Source organism: Bidens hawaiensis, unplaced genomic scaffold (genome assembly GCF_021521415.1).
Source record: "Bidens hawaiensis isolate Kalapana, Puna unplaced genomic scaffold, B.hawaiensis_p1.1 tig00001511_1, whole genome shotgun sequence".
In the NCBI taxonomy this organism is placed as follows: domain Eukaryota; kingdom Viridiplantae; phylum Streptophyta; class Magnoliopsida; order Asterales; family Asteraceae; genus Bidens; species Bidens hawaiensis.
Window position 1 is genome coordinate 1,559,770 of NW_027491085.1, and position 18,965 is coordinate 1,578,734.

The window sequence follows — 18,965 nt, forward strand, 5'->3', positions numbered from 1 at the left end:
TTTAAACAGGCAACTTGGTTTTAAATCCAAGAGCTTTTTGATACTTTTTGCGGCTCTTATTTTTTTAAAATGACTGTTAACATAGCGGATTAAAATTGAAACGAGTAAACACGGTAAATGACGATTCATTAATCAACCAATTTTGTATCATGCAAGTCCAATGTTGGCTTATTTACATCTTTTGTAATTGACTAATTTTGTATACAAAGTACAAACAGTTTATCTCATTCAACCATTGTTCATGTGTGATATTTGGTATAAGTGTGAATTAATATACTTTTTGGTTATTTTTTGAACTGAAATTGTATTTATATGAAATTACAAGGTAAATTATTCAACCAGCTGTATCATTTTTAAACTAAATTCGATACGAGTAAAATGCTGGTTTTTAAAACATTTACCATACCTTTTAATACTATGTATGTGACATTCATGATAAAACGAGGTATACTATATTCTTTACGTAACAAGTAAACGATAAATCGGTTAATTCGTAGTGCTTAAACGAGTAACCGACCGATACTAATTATGACCCGTATACATACTGAGGGGTCATATACGAGTTATATATATGTTATAGAGGCTAACATATTGATATTTAGGCTCCAGTACGTTTAAAACTCTTTAAACGAAAAAGGTTTCGTTTATCGATACGCTATAAGCTTAAACGCAATCGTTAATGTCAAAACAAGCATTGTAGCATCCGTTAAGCCGAAAAAGATTTATAAAACACTTATATGACATGTTCTAAGCAATCCGTGAAAATATTTTGGAATTTTACAACGAGTCAGTACGTTTTTCTTATTTTACAAAAATAAGCTGAAAAACACGCGTTTTTGCGCTATTTCTCATACCCGAATTAATTTTCTTGCGAAAAACCGGACCCGAACTAAATTTGAAATGGGCTTTTCATGTTTGGGCTTGTATGTATAATTTAATGGGCCAAAACAGCCCATTAAGGGCTTCTAAAGAGTTCCGATCGGAAATCCACCAAACTATACATTTCTTTTTTTTACATAACTTCATTCTTAAGTTTTTTTTTTATTCATTCTAATTTACAAAACATTTGAAGTCCAGCAGCTCTAACCTCTGTTCTCTCAACTCCCTTTCAAAAACCCTAAGGTAAGATCAAAGTTTATAAAGATTTAATCAAGTTTGATGCATATAATTAATATATAAACATGTTTTAGTTAGTTTTAAACATGTTTAACCATCCAAAAACCCTAAAAATCAAGTAAAATTATGTTTTGATGTTAAACATGTTTACAAATCAGGAACATATACTTTTTTGGTCAAAAACGCGGATTAGAACATGAATACAACGTTTTTACGGTTAGAAAGTTCGGTTTGAACCCAAAACCGAAACCCTAATTATCAAGGCTGTTACATGGATGATTTATGCTTGGTTTGATGTTATATGATATGTAGATATACTGAGTTTGCAACCCGAGACCCGGAAAGTCGTTTAAGCTAGCAAAATTCATCGAAAACCGACAAGGTAAACCCGTAATACTCGTTTAGGGGCTGTTTAGTATTAGGTTGTGACGTGCTTGTTGTTAGTTTGTGAAAATTTGCAGGGACATTAGGGATCATATAAATGAGTCCCTGTTCAAATTTGGTAATTTTTCGATAAACGGATAATATTTGGTGAATTTATTCCCGTTTATGAGCGTTTATTTGGGAAAAATAGCTAAACATATTGAAAAATTATGAAACTTGGTTTTGGAGTTTAATATGTGATGGTAAGATCACTGGTAAAGTTTGGGAATCATTGGAAATGTCTAAGTATGGTTGGTGCGATCATGGCTTAACCGAATTTTAACAGCCGAAAAACGCACCAAAAGGCATTTTTTCAAAAGAGTTAGGTTCTGGAAATTTGCAGGGGCTATGTAATGACATTGAGGCCATTGGTAAAAATTATCGGATTTTTCGGAGGTCGTTTGATATAAACGGGCCATTTATTACACGATTATAACCTATTAAATGAATTTTTATAAATAAATAAATAATCATAAAATTTCTGAAAATATTTTTATAAAATTCTCCATGTCTTAATGTATTTTTACAAAAATTTGCATAATTTATATATAAGTACATATTTAGTTAGGATTAATTAAAGATTTAAATTATAATTGTTTTAACGAAACCGGCAGTTTTGTGTTTAACGGACTGACTGGTATGTCAAAATGTCAAAAGTGGTCAAATATCATATTTTTGAATGATATTAATAAAAACAAACTTTTTACGAGAATTCCGGACAATTCGGGTGCATTGTGCGCGTTTTGTATAATCAAACCCGTGTGAAAACGGAAACGAGCCCTGCAATCAAACCAGATACCGAAACTTTAAAATTCTCTCATAAATCAACTTATTTTATCAATCAATATATTTACTTAAGTTTTATGTGATCTTACCTAATCCCGAAACGTATAAACGATCAACTGAGCTCGGCTCGGAAAACGGTGAAACTGAGCCAAATCCAGTTTTAAACATTTCATAGTATACAACGTCACAATCTAAGACTATGGTCATGTTCTGGGCCTAACAGCTATACCCAGATTATCTATACAGCCCGACTTAGCTTAAACACTGTACTAGTAATAACAATACGATACCGTTTATAGGAATCAGGCTATAAACGAGACATCTGACTATTTGATACGTGATTTCTGTGCGAACTACGATAAGGTGAGTTTCACGACCCCCACTTTCTAAACTGTGTTACGAACTTTTGGGGTGAAAAGCATGTTTACATAAACTGTTATACTTGAAAACGTGTGATGATGTGGATTATCTAAGTACTAACACTTGACAAGTCCCCACAAACACAAGTGATTAACTTCGTGCCGGTGGCGTGTGGATAGTACTATCGGTTTGACAAACCCAACTGTGACAGAGCCGGTGGGGTAAGCCGGAACATATGTAAAAACCAGTTGCACATTGTCATTATATATTTACATACTGCTATGTGGTGTTAGACATAGTACATACATGGGGCAAATTGGCTGTTAAATGCCAACAGGAGTGCATGGGCAGGAGAGGCCATGCAGTATAGCTCGTTTCGGTTTCACTTGTGGCTTAGTATAATGCATCATACACAGACATTTATACATACACACTGTAAACTTTACAAACTCGTGAACTGATTTCATTGATACTCGTGAAACTTGAAACTCACCAACTAGACGTAGTTGACCCGTTTTAACATGCTTTTCAGGTAAAGCAAAAGTGGAATGATTTGCTTACATGCTTGGTGTTAGGAAGAAAGTTGAATAGCTGTGAATAGACGCTGATATAATACTGTATAAGAAGCTCGTAAACCGGTTATGTGTTTTTCTCATCTAGTTTGTAAACTTAGTACCAACCCATGTATTATGATGTAAATTAGTTTATGAATTTCTTTATAAACAATGTTGTTGATACCAGTGTTATCTGTTACATTCCCGTAATACGCTTCCGCAACTACCTAGTCGGGGTGTGACAGAAGTTGGTATCAGAGCCATTGGTTATAAAGAATTAGGATGTCCCTTAGGATACCCTAAGATAACCGTAGGCTCGATTAACTCTGGGAATAAAATAATATTAAATTATATACACGAATGATTCTCGTGATGAACGCGAATGGAAAAGTGGGTTATTATGGTCCGGAACGTAATAACAGACTTGTTTGTACGAGGAAATTCGAGAAGAAGTCGATAAACAATCGAATAGGTAAAAACAGCAACATATGTGTATAAAATATAATAATAAATATTTGTGTATATAAATGATTATTTGTGCTTATGTGTATATAATACCTACATGTATTTTACTATGATTAATATAGAAGGATATTATTCTTATCACTAACCATTGTGCTGGAATATGTCAAGATCTACTGATCGTGTACCTAATGCCCTACCAACAAGGCCTGAGGAGGAGGAGGAGGATCCGGAAGAAGAAACTGAGGAGGAACCAGAGGAGATAGAAGAAGGTGCAAACGCGGTAATTCCTCGCGAGGTACCCCCAGATCAACCCGACTTATCGGATTACCGTTGTGACACCTACCCCCCTAGGGAATCCCCTAGGAATGTTACAGGACAGGGAGCTACTAGTGCTTATCGTTCACCTGTTAGAGCACCCAGATCCCCTACTCCACCTGTACAGCATACACCAGTACCTCCACCCACCATTAGAAACCGTCAGACTGCTCGCATTTCAGTGCGTCCACCTGAGCACACTTTTCCCCCACCTCGATCTACGTACCATAGGGGAGAAACATCGCGTGTCCAGGTAACCGAGATACCTATTCCTACTTGGGGTTTACCCGCCCCAATACCCGAGCCACCTCGTTATTCTGATTCAGCATGGTTTGGTTTAGCGACTGATCAGCTTTTAGACCACTCACATTCTATAAATAACTTAAACCTGCATAGATATGATATGCAAGATCACATGAGGTATATGCAACAGGAAATCAGAATTGTGCAAAGATCCAGTGCTCACAGCCATGGGCGTCAGGATCGAGCGATGATACTACTGGGAGCGTGTTTAGCGGTTAATGCGGCCCTAGTGGCTGCTGTTGTTTGGTTGTGGCTCCATGTTGCAAAGAATGGATATAACATAATAGTCTAGTCTTATGTATATAGTCTTTTGATATCCCAAGCAGCATTTTGTTACAGCGTGTTGGGCTGATTTGGGAGTTGTTTGTGGTTTAGTACTATTTCAAGCACTGGCCCTTATCGGGTTAAGTCTACATGTCACTTGGTGACAAATTTTGATACGCATATACAAGCGCTGGCCTATACCAGGTTAAGCCTATGCGCTAATTTTGGATGCATATGTACAGTAATGATTATAATTAATACAAACGTGTTTTCTTTGGCATAGTTATGTGTTGTGAAGGGTGTAATATCGTAAAGTTGTGTTGATCATAGTGAAACGATATTGATTATTATATAATTGATTATTCTATAGAATGGCCCCGAAGAAAGCAAACCCTTTGTCTGAGGCGGAAGTGGCCGCAATGATTGCTCGTCAACTACAAGCAGTGATACCAACAATTGTAGCACAAGTCACTGCAGGCATACGTGCTAACAATACTGTTAATCAACCTACGAGCACCACCACGGCCACTGTTAATACACCTCCGCCGGACACTAATGTAGCCCCGGGTGTTACTACCCCGGTGAATACTGATAATGTCATAAATAATAATAACACTCTCCCAACTATGAATGTCACTGGGAACCCAGAACCTGTTGTGCACCCTGATAATATCCCGAACCCTGTACCGGTTGTTAACACAACTAATAATAATAATAATAATAACTGAGAACCCCCGCGTCAGGAGTATTCATACAAACAATTTACATCATGTAAACCGATTGAGTTTAAGGGTATTGAAGGACCTAGCGGACTGGTCAAATGGATAGAAAAGACCGAATCAGTAATTAATATCAGTGAGTGTCCACCGAACCGCGTGGTCAAATTTGCTACCAGTATGTTTCTAGACCAAGCGCTGATGTGGTGGAACACAGTGGTCCAAATAAGGGGACAAGATGCTATTAATCGTATGTCATGGACTGAATTAAAAACCCTCATGTTAGAGCATTTTTGTCCTAAAAGTGAGATTCAGAGGTTGGAACACGAGTTATGGAATCTGGAGATGAAAGGAGCGGATCACGTGGGATACACGAATCATTTTAACGAACTGTCCCGCTTAGTTCCGTGGTTGGTTACACCGGAAGCAAAGCGAATTGAACGTTATATCTGGGGACTGACCCCTGCTGTGAGAAGTATAGTGAATTCAGTTGCCCACCCGACATTAGAAAGTGCTGTATCTCAAACGGGTGTCGTTACTTTTGATATGATGAGAAGTGGAGTGATAAGGATGCCAGGTGAAACAACAAGTTTAAAACGAACTGATTATGGGACAAGAATACAAGGAAACCCTCAAAACAAGCGGACTCGTCCGAATACCCGAAGTTATGCCATGACCAGTTCTAATGTAAAACAAGAAACCTATAAAGGGACGTTACCGAAATGCAGAAGATGTAACTTTCATCATGTGGGTGATTGCAAACCGATAATCTGTCAAAAGTGTGGAAGAACGGGACACTATGCCCCCAACTGTAGAACCCCCACCAACACTGTTAACCGTCCACCGCAATCAACTCAACTCCCTCGACCTCAACCAACCCGCCCACAACTCAACCAACAAACCCCACCTACCACGAACCTCCGTGCCTGCTATGAATGTGGCAGTACGGAACACTTTCGGAGATACTGCCCTAATTTGAACCCGAGTACAGTGAGAAGGCAGAACCAAGCACAAGCATCAACCTCCAACACAGCTAAGGGACGCGCGTTTGTATTAGGACCGAGTGAAGCGCGTCATGATCCAAATGTGGTGACAGGTACATTCTTAGTTTCGGGTCAGTATGCTTCAGTTTTGTTTGATACGGGTGCCGATAGAAGTTTCATATCTGTTAACTTCTTACCTTTAGAAAATATGCCGGTTAGTGAACTAATAAAACCATATACTATAAAACTCGCTAACGGTAAGTCTATACTTGTTAACCGAATAGTCCGAGACTGTTCCCTTATCCTAAACGACCACCCATTCCTTATTGATTTACTTCCAGTGGAATTGGGAAGTTTCGATGTTATAGTCGGTATGGACTGGCTATCTAAGTATAAAGTTGAAATTGTCTGTAAGGATAAGACCGTTAGAATACCTCTTCCGAATGATGAGGCTATAATTGTTCAAGGTGAGAAATCTGGTACGGTACTGCCTCTCATATCTCAACTTAAGGCATTGAGATATTTACGCCAAGGTTGTACTTTATACTTGGCGAGTGTGACAGTTAAGGAACCCGAGGAAAAACGAATGGAAGACATCCCAGTGGTACACGAGTATTCAGATGTATTCCCCGATGAGTTGCCTGGTTTACCACCGACCCGACAAGTTGAATTCCATATTGACTTGATACCGGGAGCAGCACCCATTGCTAAGGCACCTTATAGACTTGCGCCTTCTGAAATGCAAGAACTGTCCAATCAGTTACAAGAATTACTGGACAGGGGTTTTATTCGCCCTAGTTACTCACCGTGGGGAGCACCAGTGTTGTTTGTAAAGAAGAAAGACGGGAGCTTTCGAATGTGTATTGATTACCGGGAATTGAATAAAGTGACTATAAAGAATAGATACCCCTTACCTCGAATTGATGACTTGTTTGATCAGCTCCAAGGTGCGAAGTATTTTTCAAAAATTGATCTTAGATCTGGTTATCATCAAGTAAGAATTCAGGAAGAAGACATACCAAAAACAGCTTTCCGAACTCGGTATGGTCACTATGAATTCTTGGTTATGCCGTTTGGGTTGACAAACGCACCTGCAGTGTTTATGGACCTCATGAACCGAGTTTGCAAACCTTACCTTGACAAGTTTGTGATAGTGTTTATCGATGATATTTTGATATATTCGAGAAGTAAGGAGGAACACGAACAACATTTGCGGGAAATCTTAAAATTATTGAGGCAAGAGAAATTATACGCAAAGTTGTCCAAATGTGAGTTTTGGCTACAAGAAGTACAGTTTTTGGGACACATTGTGAACCATCAAGGAATCCAAGTAGACCCAAGTAAAATTGAGGCCATTAAGAATTGGCAAGTGCCTAAGTCACCAAGAGAAATTCGTCAATTCTTAGGACTAGCCGGGTATTATAGAAGATTCATTGAAAACTTTTCAAGTATTGCACAACCTCTAACCCTCCTAACTCAAAAAGATCGAGCATATGAATGGGGAGAAGAACAAGAAATGGCCTTCCAAACGTTAAAACAGAAGTTATGTGAGGCTCCAATATTAAGCCTTCCAGATGGAACTGATGAATTGGTGGTATATTGTGACGCATCTCGTAAAGGTTTAGGATGCGTACTGATGCAAAGAAAGAAAGTAATAGCATATGCTTCCCGACAATTAAAAGTACATGAAAAGAATTATACGACCCATGATTTGGAATTGGGAGCAGTTATCTTTGCATTGAAGATTTGGAGACATTACTTGTATGGCACTAAATGTACCATCTATACTGATCACAAAAGCCTACAACACATATTCGATCAGAAAGAGCTAAACATGAGACAAAGGAGATGGGTAGAACTGTTAAATGATTATGATTGTGAGATTAAATACCATCCGGGTAAGGCTAACGTAGTAGCTGATGCTTTAAGCCGAAAAGACAGAATCAGACCATTAAGGGTACGAGCACTCGGAATGATTGTTCAAAGTAGCCTAACCGAACAAGTTCGCATTGCACAAGATGAGGCCTTGAAGACAGATCAGCTAGAAAAAGAAGAACTACATGGAAATGAAAGGAATTTTGAGAAGAAAACCGATGAAGTATATTATTACAAAAACCGGGTCTGGATTCCAACACTTCATAAACTCCGAAAGCTGATACTTGATGAAGCACACAAATCCAAATATTCTATTCATCCAGGTACTGATAAGATGTATAAGGATGTCAAAGAATTTTACTGGTGGCCTGGTATGAAAAAGGATATAGCCTTGTATGTAAGTAAATGTGCAACATGTGCAAGGGTAAAGGCGGAATATCAAAAACCTTCGGGAATGTTACAACAACCCGAAATCCCACAATGGAAATGGGAACAAATTACCATGGACTTTGTGACACACCTTCCTAAAACCTCTCGAGGACACAACGCAATTTGGGTAATTGTGGACCGATTAACCAAATCCGCACACTTTATTCCCATCCGTAACAACTACACCACCGAAAAACTCGCTCAAATTTACATCGATGAAATAGTATCTCGACACGGAGTACCTCTTTCGATTATTTCCGATCGAGACAGTCACTTTACTTCACATTTCTGGCAAGCAGTACAAGAAGCCTTGGGAACCCGAATCGACCTAAGTACAGCTTACCATCCCCAAACCGATGGTCAATCCGAACGAACCATCCAAACCTTAGAAGATTTACTTCGTGCTTGTGTACTGGACTTTAAAGGGAATTGGGATCAACACCTCCCGCTCATTGAATTCTCTTACAATAACAGTTATCACAGTAGTATACAAGCAGCACCTTATGAAGCTCTATACGGGCAAAAATGTAGATCACCACTATGTGGACAGAAGTGGGTGATACTCAAATTTCAAGATCCGATTTAATTCAGGAAACCACCGATAAAATTCACCAGATTAAGCAAAAATTGAAAGCTGCCCGTGACCGACAAAAGAGTTATGCCGATGTTCGCAGGAAACCGTTATCTTTTGAAATAGGTGATAAGGTAATTTTAAAAGTATCGCCATGGAAAGGTGTTATAAGATTTGGAAAGACTGGTAAACTAGCCCCGAGATACATCGGACCTTTTGAGATTGTCGCAAAAATTGGTCCCGTAGCTTACCGATTAAAACTACCCTTAGAACTGAGCACTATTCACGACGTGTTTCATGTATCGAATCTGAAAAAGTATTTGACTGATGAAACGACAATAGTACCACTGGAAGATGTTCAGATCAACGAAAAACTCAACTTCATAGAGGAACCGGTAGAAATTGTAGACGGGAAAACCAAACAGTTACGACACAACAAAATTTCATTGGTAAAAGTTCGGTGGAATTCAAAACAAGGACCCGAATATACTTGGGAACGAAAGGACGAATTCCGAAAGAAATACCCACACCTGTTCCCTAGAAAACCGATGACACATTAAATTTCGGGGACGAAATTTCTTTACGGGGGGAGAATATGACATTCATGATAAAACGAGGTATACTATATTCTTTACGTAACAAGTAAACGATAAATCGGTTAATTCGTAGTGCTTAAACGAGTAACCGACCGATACTAATTATGACCCGTATACATACTGAGGGGTCATATACGAGTTATATATATGTTATAGAGGCTAACATATTGATATTTAGGCTCCAGTACGTTTAAAACTCTTTAAACGAAAAAGGTTTCGTTTATCGATACGCTATAAGCTTAAACGCAATCGTTAATGTCAAAACAAGCATTGTAGCATCCGTTAAGCCGAAAAAGATTTATAAAACACTTATATGACATGTTCTAAGCAATCCGTGAAAATATTTTGGAATTTTACAACGAGTCAGTACGTTTTTCTTATTTTACAAAAATAAGCTGAAAAACACGCGTTTTTGCGCTATTTCTCATACCCGAATTAATTTTCTTGCGAAAAACCGGACCCGAACTAAATTTGAAATGGGCTTTTCATGTTTGGGCTTGTATGTATAATTTAATGGGCCAAAACAGCCCATTAAGGGCTTCTAAAGAGTTCCGATCGGAAATCCACCAAACTATACATTTCTTTTTTTTACATAACTTCATTCTTAAGTTTTTTTTTCATTCATTCTAATTTACAAAACATTTGAAGTCCAGCAGCTCTAACCTCTGTTCTCTCAACTCCCTTTCAAAAACCCTAAGGTAAGATCAAAGTTTATAAAGATTTAATCAAGTTTGATGCATATAATTAATATATAAACATGTTTTAGTTAGTTTTAAACATGTTTAACCATCCAAAAACCCTAAAAATCAAGTAAAATTATGTTTTGATGTTAAACATGTTTACAAACCAGGAACATATACTTTTTTGGTCAAAAACGCGGATTAGAACATGAATACAACGTTTTTACGGTTAGAAAGTTCGGTTTGAACCCAAAACCGAAACCCTAATTATCAAGGTTGTTACATGGATGATTTATGCTTGGTTTGATGTTATATGATATGTAGATATACTGAGTTTGCAACCCGAGACCCGGAAAGTCGTTTAAGCTAGCAAAATTCATCGAAAACCGACAAGGTAAACCCGTAATACTCGTTTAGGGGCTGTTTAGTATTAGGTTGTGACGTGCTTGTTTTTAGCTTGTGAAAATTTGCAGGGACATTAGGGATCATATAAATGAGTCCCTGTTCAAATTTGGTAATTTTTTGATAAACGGAGAATATTTGGTGAATTTATTCCCGTTTATGAGCGTTTATTTGGGAAAAATAGCTAAACATATTGAAAAATTATGAAACTTGGTTTTGGAGTTTAATATGTGATGGTAAGATCACTGGTAAAGTTTTGGAATCATTGGAAATGTCTAAGTATGGTTGGTGCTATCATGGCTTAACCGAATTTTAACAGCCGAAAAACGCACAAAAAGGCATTTTGTCAAAAGAGTTAGGTTCTGGAAATTTTGCAGGGGCTATGTAATGACATTGAGGCCATTGGTAAAAATTATCGGATTTTTCGGAGGTCGTTTGATATAAACGGGCCATTTATTACACGATTATAACCTATTAAATGAATTTTTATAAATAAATAAATAATCATAAAATTTCTGAAAATATTTTTATAAAATTCTCCATGTCTTAATGTATTTTTACAAAAATTTGCATAATTTATATATAAGTACATATTTAGTTAGGATTAATTAAAGATTTAAATTATAATTGTTTTAACGAAACCGGCAGTTTTGTGTTTAACGGACTAACTGGTATGTCAAAATGTCAAAAGTGGTCAAATATCATATTTTTGAATTATATTAATAAAAACAAACTTTTTACGAGAATTCCGGACAATTCGGGTGCATTGTGCGCGTTTTGTATAATCAAACCCGTGTGAAAACGGAAACGAGCCCTGCAATCAAACCAGATACCGAAACTTTAAAATTCTCTCATAAATCAACTTATTTTATCAATCAATATATTTACTTAAGTTTTATGTGATCTTACATAATCCCGAAACGTATAAACGATCAACTGAGCTAGGCTCGGAAAACGGTGAAACTGAGCCAAATCCAGTTTTAAACATTTCATAGTATACAACGTCACAATCTAAGACTATGATCATGTTCTGGGCCTAACAGCTATACCCAGATTATCTATACAGCCCGACTTAGCTTAAACACTGTACTAGTAATAACAATACGATACCGTTTATAGGAATCAGGCTATAAACGAGACATCTGACTATTTGATACGTGATTTCTGTGCGAACTACGATAAGGTGAGTTTCACGACCCCCACTTTCTAAACTGTGTTACGAACTTTTGGGGTGAAAAGCATGTTTACATAAACTGTTATACTTGAAAACGTGTGATGATGTGGATTATCTAAGTACTAACACTTGACAAGTCCCCACAAACACAAGTGATTAACTTCGTGCCGGTGGCGTGTGGATAGTACTATCGGTTTGACAAACCCAACTGTGACAGAGCCGGTGGGGTAAGCCGGAACATATGTAAAAACCAGTTGCACATTGTCATTATATATTTACATACTGCTATGTGGTGTTAGACATAGTACATACATGGGGCAAATTGGCTGTTAAATGCCAACAGGAGTGCATGGGCAGGAGAGGCCATGCAGTATAGCTCGTTTCGGTTTCACTTGTGGCTTAGTATAATGCATCATACACAGACATTTATACATACACACTGTAAACTTTACAAACTCGTGAACTGATTTCATTGATACTCGTGAAACTTGAAACTCACCAACTAGACGTAGTTGACCCGTTTTAACATGCTTTTCAGGTAAAGCAAAAGTGGAATGATTTGCTTACATGCTTGGTGTTAGGAAGAAAGTTGAATAGCTGTGAATAGACGCTGATATAATACTGTATAAGAAGCTCGTAAACCGGTTATGTGTTTTTCTCATCTAGTTTGTAAACTTAGTACCAACCCATGTATTATGATGTAAATTAGTTTATGAATTTCTTTATAAACAATGTTGTTGATACCAGTGTTATCTGTTACATTCCCGTAATACGCTTCCGCAACTACCTAGTCGGGGTGTGACAATGTATAAATATAATAAGTAGTTATCACTTACAAAAGAGTAAAATATAGTTATAAATTACTTTAAATTATAAAATTGTCGTATTCTTTAAACTGAAAACGATAGTATCTAAACTTATTATATAATAAACAAAGTTTTTTTAAATGTCATAAGTCATCACTAGTGACTATAGTAATTCTTACAAAATTTTCCCTCATCTCCTTCATATTAAATAATTTTTTCTTTTTATTAGTAATTTTGTATTTCATTTTTTTTTCTTCTTAATCTTCCATTTACTCTTTTTAATAGTTATTTCTTGATTTTAAAATTTTAATATCATCATAAATATATTATTTTGTTTTATACAAATATATTGTATTAGTTATTAATATTAGGTTTCTATAAGTAACCAATTTTCACGTTCACTTTAAATAATAATTCCAAAAATTAAGGTTTTAAATATATTATATTAGATAATTAATATTAAGGTTATATAAGAAATGATATCATTTGATGAAGAGGCAAGATTAATCCAAAATTAAAATTTCAATAAACTTTAACTTATTAAATATATATGATATTTTTACTAAATTAAAAGTTTTTTTCTTTCTAACCCTTAAAATACAAATTCACTATTGATGTATTCTTAGTGTTTATGTTAATTTAAATGAGCGGGTTTCTTTAACCGGTTAAGGTATCAAACATGGTTCAAGTCAATACAGTTTATGATTAGAATGAGTTTCGGTCCACGGGTTGGTTACAGTTTTCGTATCAGTTAGTTTATTAGATTGGTGTATGAATGTTTATGTCATCAACTGTGTTCTTGGTCCATGAAGAAAGGAAGCTCGAATCATTCTTGGATGTTTATCGGGAATTTTTCCTGAATGCTTATTTTCCAGACTAATGTTAGCGAAGTTTGTTTGTTTTATATTAATATTATTTTTAAAAGTTTATGAAGTTTATGTTTTAAGTTTTTAATTTTATTCGTAATCATTTAACTATGTATAGTCATTTTTTGTAAGTTTATGTATTTCATTACTTTGTTTGCTTATGAATATGAATTGCAATTAAAAATCATGTTATTGTCTCAAAAAATATATGGAAAAATAACTTTTCATTTGAAACTATATATGTGTTTACTTGACAGTTTATATTTTCGCATGTGTTGTACATGAGTCAATAACCTAGTTATACGCAAAAAATTTACTGGTCCCTATAGTTAAGCAATACAAATTTCGGAAATTTGCAATAGAATGTTAGTTGCAAAGGAATTCTCTCTTTTAAAAAAAGAAAGTGGCTCCCATAATTTAGGAATATAAAAGTTAGAAAAGTTGCAATAAAATGTTCTGGGAAAAAAATAATTTTTTTAATCCCCTTAAAGTATCAAAAAATAATTATTTATTCTGAATAATCAAATTTGTAATCTCTCTTTTTAATAAATGGACGTCTATGTTGTCTGTTTTTTTAAGTAACGCCCTATGTTGTTACTAGGCCTGTTCACGAGCCGAGTCCAAGTCAAGACAAACTCGAGCTCGAACTTTTAATCGAGCTAAAAATACGAACTCAAGCTCGGCTCGGTTTTAAATCGAGCCGGCTCGGCTGGATTTGGCTCGAGTTTACATGTAATAATAACAATTATATGCAATCATCAATTTAAACTAAATAAATATGACGTTGAGATCAACACCAACCAAATACAAACTAAATAAATACGTCTAATACAAAATTAAGCAGAGAATTGGCGGCCGATGGCGGAAGATGAGCGACGGCCGATGGCAAAGGTGAATATGAGCGGTGGCGGAGGTGAACATGAGCGTCTAGGGTTAGGATGGAAAATGGAAAGTATGCTGATTATTGAGTGTGTGAATTATGAAGTCTCATCTCTCTGTTACTCAGTACATGGAATTATGAATATGGACTGTGGAGTGAGAAAGGAAATTGTACTGGATTAAAGGAAATCGCATGTGTTAAAATAATTGGGCTCGATAATTATATGCATGTATGTATTTATTTATTTAATAAATTGAAATAAAATAGTTCGAGCCAATCGAGCGAGCTCGAGTTGAGCCGGGGCTAGCTCAGGCTCGGCTTGTTTAGAAATCAATTCGAGCTAGGCTCGGCTCGTTTACAATCAAGCCAATTTCGAGCGATCTTTCTCCGAGTTTTTTTCGAGCGAGTTTCGAGGTGTGAGCTTTTTAAACAACCCTAGTTGTTATGTGATGATATGCACTGTGTTTTCATATTTTGCAGGTTATAGAAAAAAAGAACTAAAACAATCAAATTAAACTAACCATTTAATAAAAATAAATGTTAATAATCAAGCATGGTTAAGATATGTATGTTGATATTAGTAGTGAGAAATAATAATCGAATGTAACACTAGTAATAATAATTAAATTATATAATGAAAATTAAAAAGAAAATTTAAAAGTGTTTTTTGAATGATAACGCAGCACTGTTATTCCCACTTTAATTAGGTAATAATAAGATTATTAGAGTGTGCAATAACAGATCAAGGATTCAAATCCTTGTAGTCGTTAACGGAAGTTAAAATTATTACCTAGCATTGTTACAAAATTAAAACCTTAGCACCTATATCTGCGACTTTTAAACCTTAGTACTGATCACATTACTTTCTGTAAACGTCAGGGACCGACAACATATTATTTTTAAAATTATCATATTAAAATAATATTTATTCGACTAGTAAAACCAGGCATTGTGTTGCAGCAACGAATTGACACATATTCGTTAGGTATTGGTTACGTTAGTAAAGGTACGTACCTTAATAAAAAAATATTAATTTGTTGAAGTAACATATAAAAAGATTAACATAAAAATAATATTTAAAACGATGTTTATTCGGCCGGTAAAAATCGGGCGTTGTTTAAATCTGAGCGTTGAAGCCTATGCAATATTGGTAAACTCGAGCTTTACGACGGCGAATTGACGCAGATTTCGTTAATTTTAACATATGTTAAAATTAGTATATAGTATTATTACAAAATTAAAACCCTAGTACCAATACCTGCAACTTTTAAATCTTAGTACCAACCTTATTACTTTAGAGAAACGTTAAGATCAACTTTAGGAATGATGGACATCAACTTTAGGGGAAATATATTATAATCGTCACAGGTGTAGGTAGTATGAATTCTCTATTATTAAGATTGACTAAATTGCTTGTAAGTATCACAGGTGTAGAGTTTGTATAAGTAACTAAAAAACTTGTATTGTTGTAATATAAGTAACTAAAAAACTTGTATTGTTGTTGTAATAGGATTGAATTTTGTGGGGGCACGTTAACTTTTCTGGGTTCAATGACTATCCGATTAATTTAATTAGTTTGGGTAGTCATGTTTGCTTGATCCCCCATTAAGGGGCTGTTTGGTTCATTCAGATCTGAATGAGTCAGATCTGAATGAGCATATGTCCCATTCAGCAACAACACCAAGTCTGAATGATTCAGACCTAATTTTAACCATTCAGATGTTTTTCTGTTTGGAACCAAACAGTCTGAAGTCTGAATAAATCAGATGTAAACATCTGAGTAGTTCCATTCAGATGTAAACAAACAGCCCCTTTCGCTCAAATGAAAACCTAACACAAGTTTGCTGACAATATGTTCGCTTCAAAATAAAACCTATCAGGGGCTTAGTTTTATACGGTTGTGACATTCCAAAAATATTGGTTTTGGAGATATTGACGGCAGCTACAGACCATTGACGATGAACTATAATCAGTTTAAAAAAAATCACCGGTAAACACTCATATAATACTCGTTAATCAATCCCGAACCACACAATTTAGAGCAAAGGCTCTGATTCCAATTGTAGTTCCCTAGCCGGATCTTGACGAGATTGAATCGATCTATTAGGTGTCGAATCCCCTTGATTAACGACAAGGAGTAAATATAACAAGTATAATAAGAACACCGAATCACTTTTAATACTTCTCTTATATTGATTATAATGACTATTACAATCAATACAAGAACGCCAATCATGAACACACTTTGTTCGTTTATTGAAAAACACATGGCCGAAATATCTTACGGCAAACTTGGTGGTTGTAATATTTGTGATGTCTAACCTAAAATTTAAACAGTATGTCATTTATATACATGACATCTTCGCTGGGCTTGGGCCTGGACTTTAATCTGGCAAACTTGTTAAGTTCGCTTAACAAGTTCGCTGGCCTACTCAAGTTCGCCTAATACAAACATAAACGATTACATGATAAACAAAATTACAAATCCATTAAGTTGTTGTCACATAGAATATGCACAAACATCAACATAAGTTAATTATGTGCAAATTTGTATCACAATCCAAAGGTCAATTCGGTTCTATCGAGTGATTTGGCTATGAGAGGTTTCATAGTTATAAATCATATTCTTATTTGAATTGTTGGCTATGGGTATTATGTTAATCATATAAAAACATTTATAGTGTTAAAAACGTTAGTCACTAGCTGTTTGCTAGTGTCTAACGATTTACAAGTAATCAATAAGAAAAGACAGATTAAAAGATTGGATATATAGTTGTTAGATGTTATATAGCGGCTCAAATATTTGAAGTCACAAAATAATATATTTCAAATCAAAGATGTCTTTTGTAATAAAAGATGGGTATTTATATAAAATGATTTTTTTATTAAAGATTTCCGTTAAAGTAATGCAACTATGGTATATTTGTAAAATAGGTATCAATTATTGATCGCACGTCTAGACTCCTCGAGGCCGGGTGTGACGACAATATGGCATCAGTTGTAGTCCCAGGGTCAAATATCGGATGCATTTAGAAGTCAAAATGTGAATGCATGGATATGGTTCAGAATAAGTGACATGTATGGCTGGGTTGGACATAAGAATAATGAGACAATAAGTTTAAAGATGTAAAAATCAAAAATCATATGCAGCATATAGTCAACAAATGACTGAAATTAAAGGGTTTTGAAAGGAAGAGATGGATGAAGCTATGAGTATTTTGTTTCTTATTTACGCAATGCAAAATTAACGACCCTCCGTTTAGTGAGATATTTGTTTTTGTTATTTATGATGAATATGATACTATATAAACATTGATTAGTTGTAACAAGGTTTTGAGTGAAGGCGTTTCTTTCCAAATTGATAAGAGGAGTATATTTATGTGGTGAACAAAAAGATATAAGATATTTATCAACAGAACTCTTTTCGTAATATAATAATAAGTTATATCAAGTTTTTAAATGAAATTTCTTAATATTGAATAACAACCTTTTAAAAACTCGTTCCTATTTTAGTGATATGAATAAAAAATGTTTGTAATTATTTATATTTTAGTGGTATGCATTTTGTATGAATGTTAACTCTTTAACCCTGAAAAGTCAAATATGTCTATTTTATTATCTGGTTTTTAAACTGTATTATTGACTATGTTTGAAGTTCATAAAGCCGCAATTCTAAAAACATGGCAGCTTATTGGAGCAAACCAAATTTTATTTGGACATGGTAACACTCATTTATGGGTGCATGGTAACACTCATTTAAACAGTGGTTTCGTATCGAGACAGACGGTTTTGAGAGCGGAATCTAGGAAGGTTGTTAAGCATGAGGCGGCGTGTTTGGAGAATCAGCACGTGTTCATTCCATTTGCCTTCGACACATTTAGAGCGGGTGCAGAAGATGGTCCACAGTGACTCGCAGAGCCCGTGGAACCAAGGATTTATATTTAGTATAATATGCTTTGCGATTCAAAAGGGGATAGCGGCGCAGCTTGTTGCTCGCTTACCCATTATCCAGATGTAGCTCGGTTTGTGTTATATATAATAACGTTTTCTTGTTAAAAAAAATAAAAAATAAAAATAATTGCTTCAATTATGTCGTTAACAAAAACAGATTATCAAGTAACATTCTATTGCTTACAGGTCAACATATGGGAAATAAAAAGTGACTTTGATCTTAAGGCTATATGTATGTGAACCTCATTCTGTTAAATAATTCCACTGTATATATTTATAGAATTTACAGTAAAAGACTTTCATGTTCAATTGTTCATACTTATGTTGCTCTTGGAAGGGTTGAGTTTTTCATTTTGAAAATTTTCAATTCGACCTTTAAAATCCGTTTTAAAAGGTTCCAGATGTTTTGTAACAGGGTAATGAATATTCGAATAGTAAGTCATGTACTGA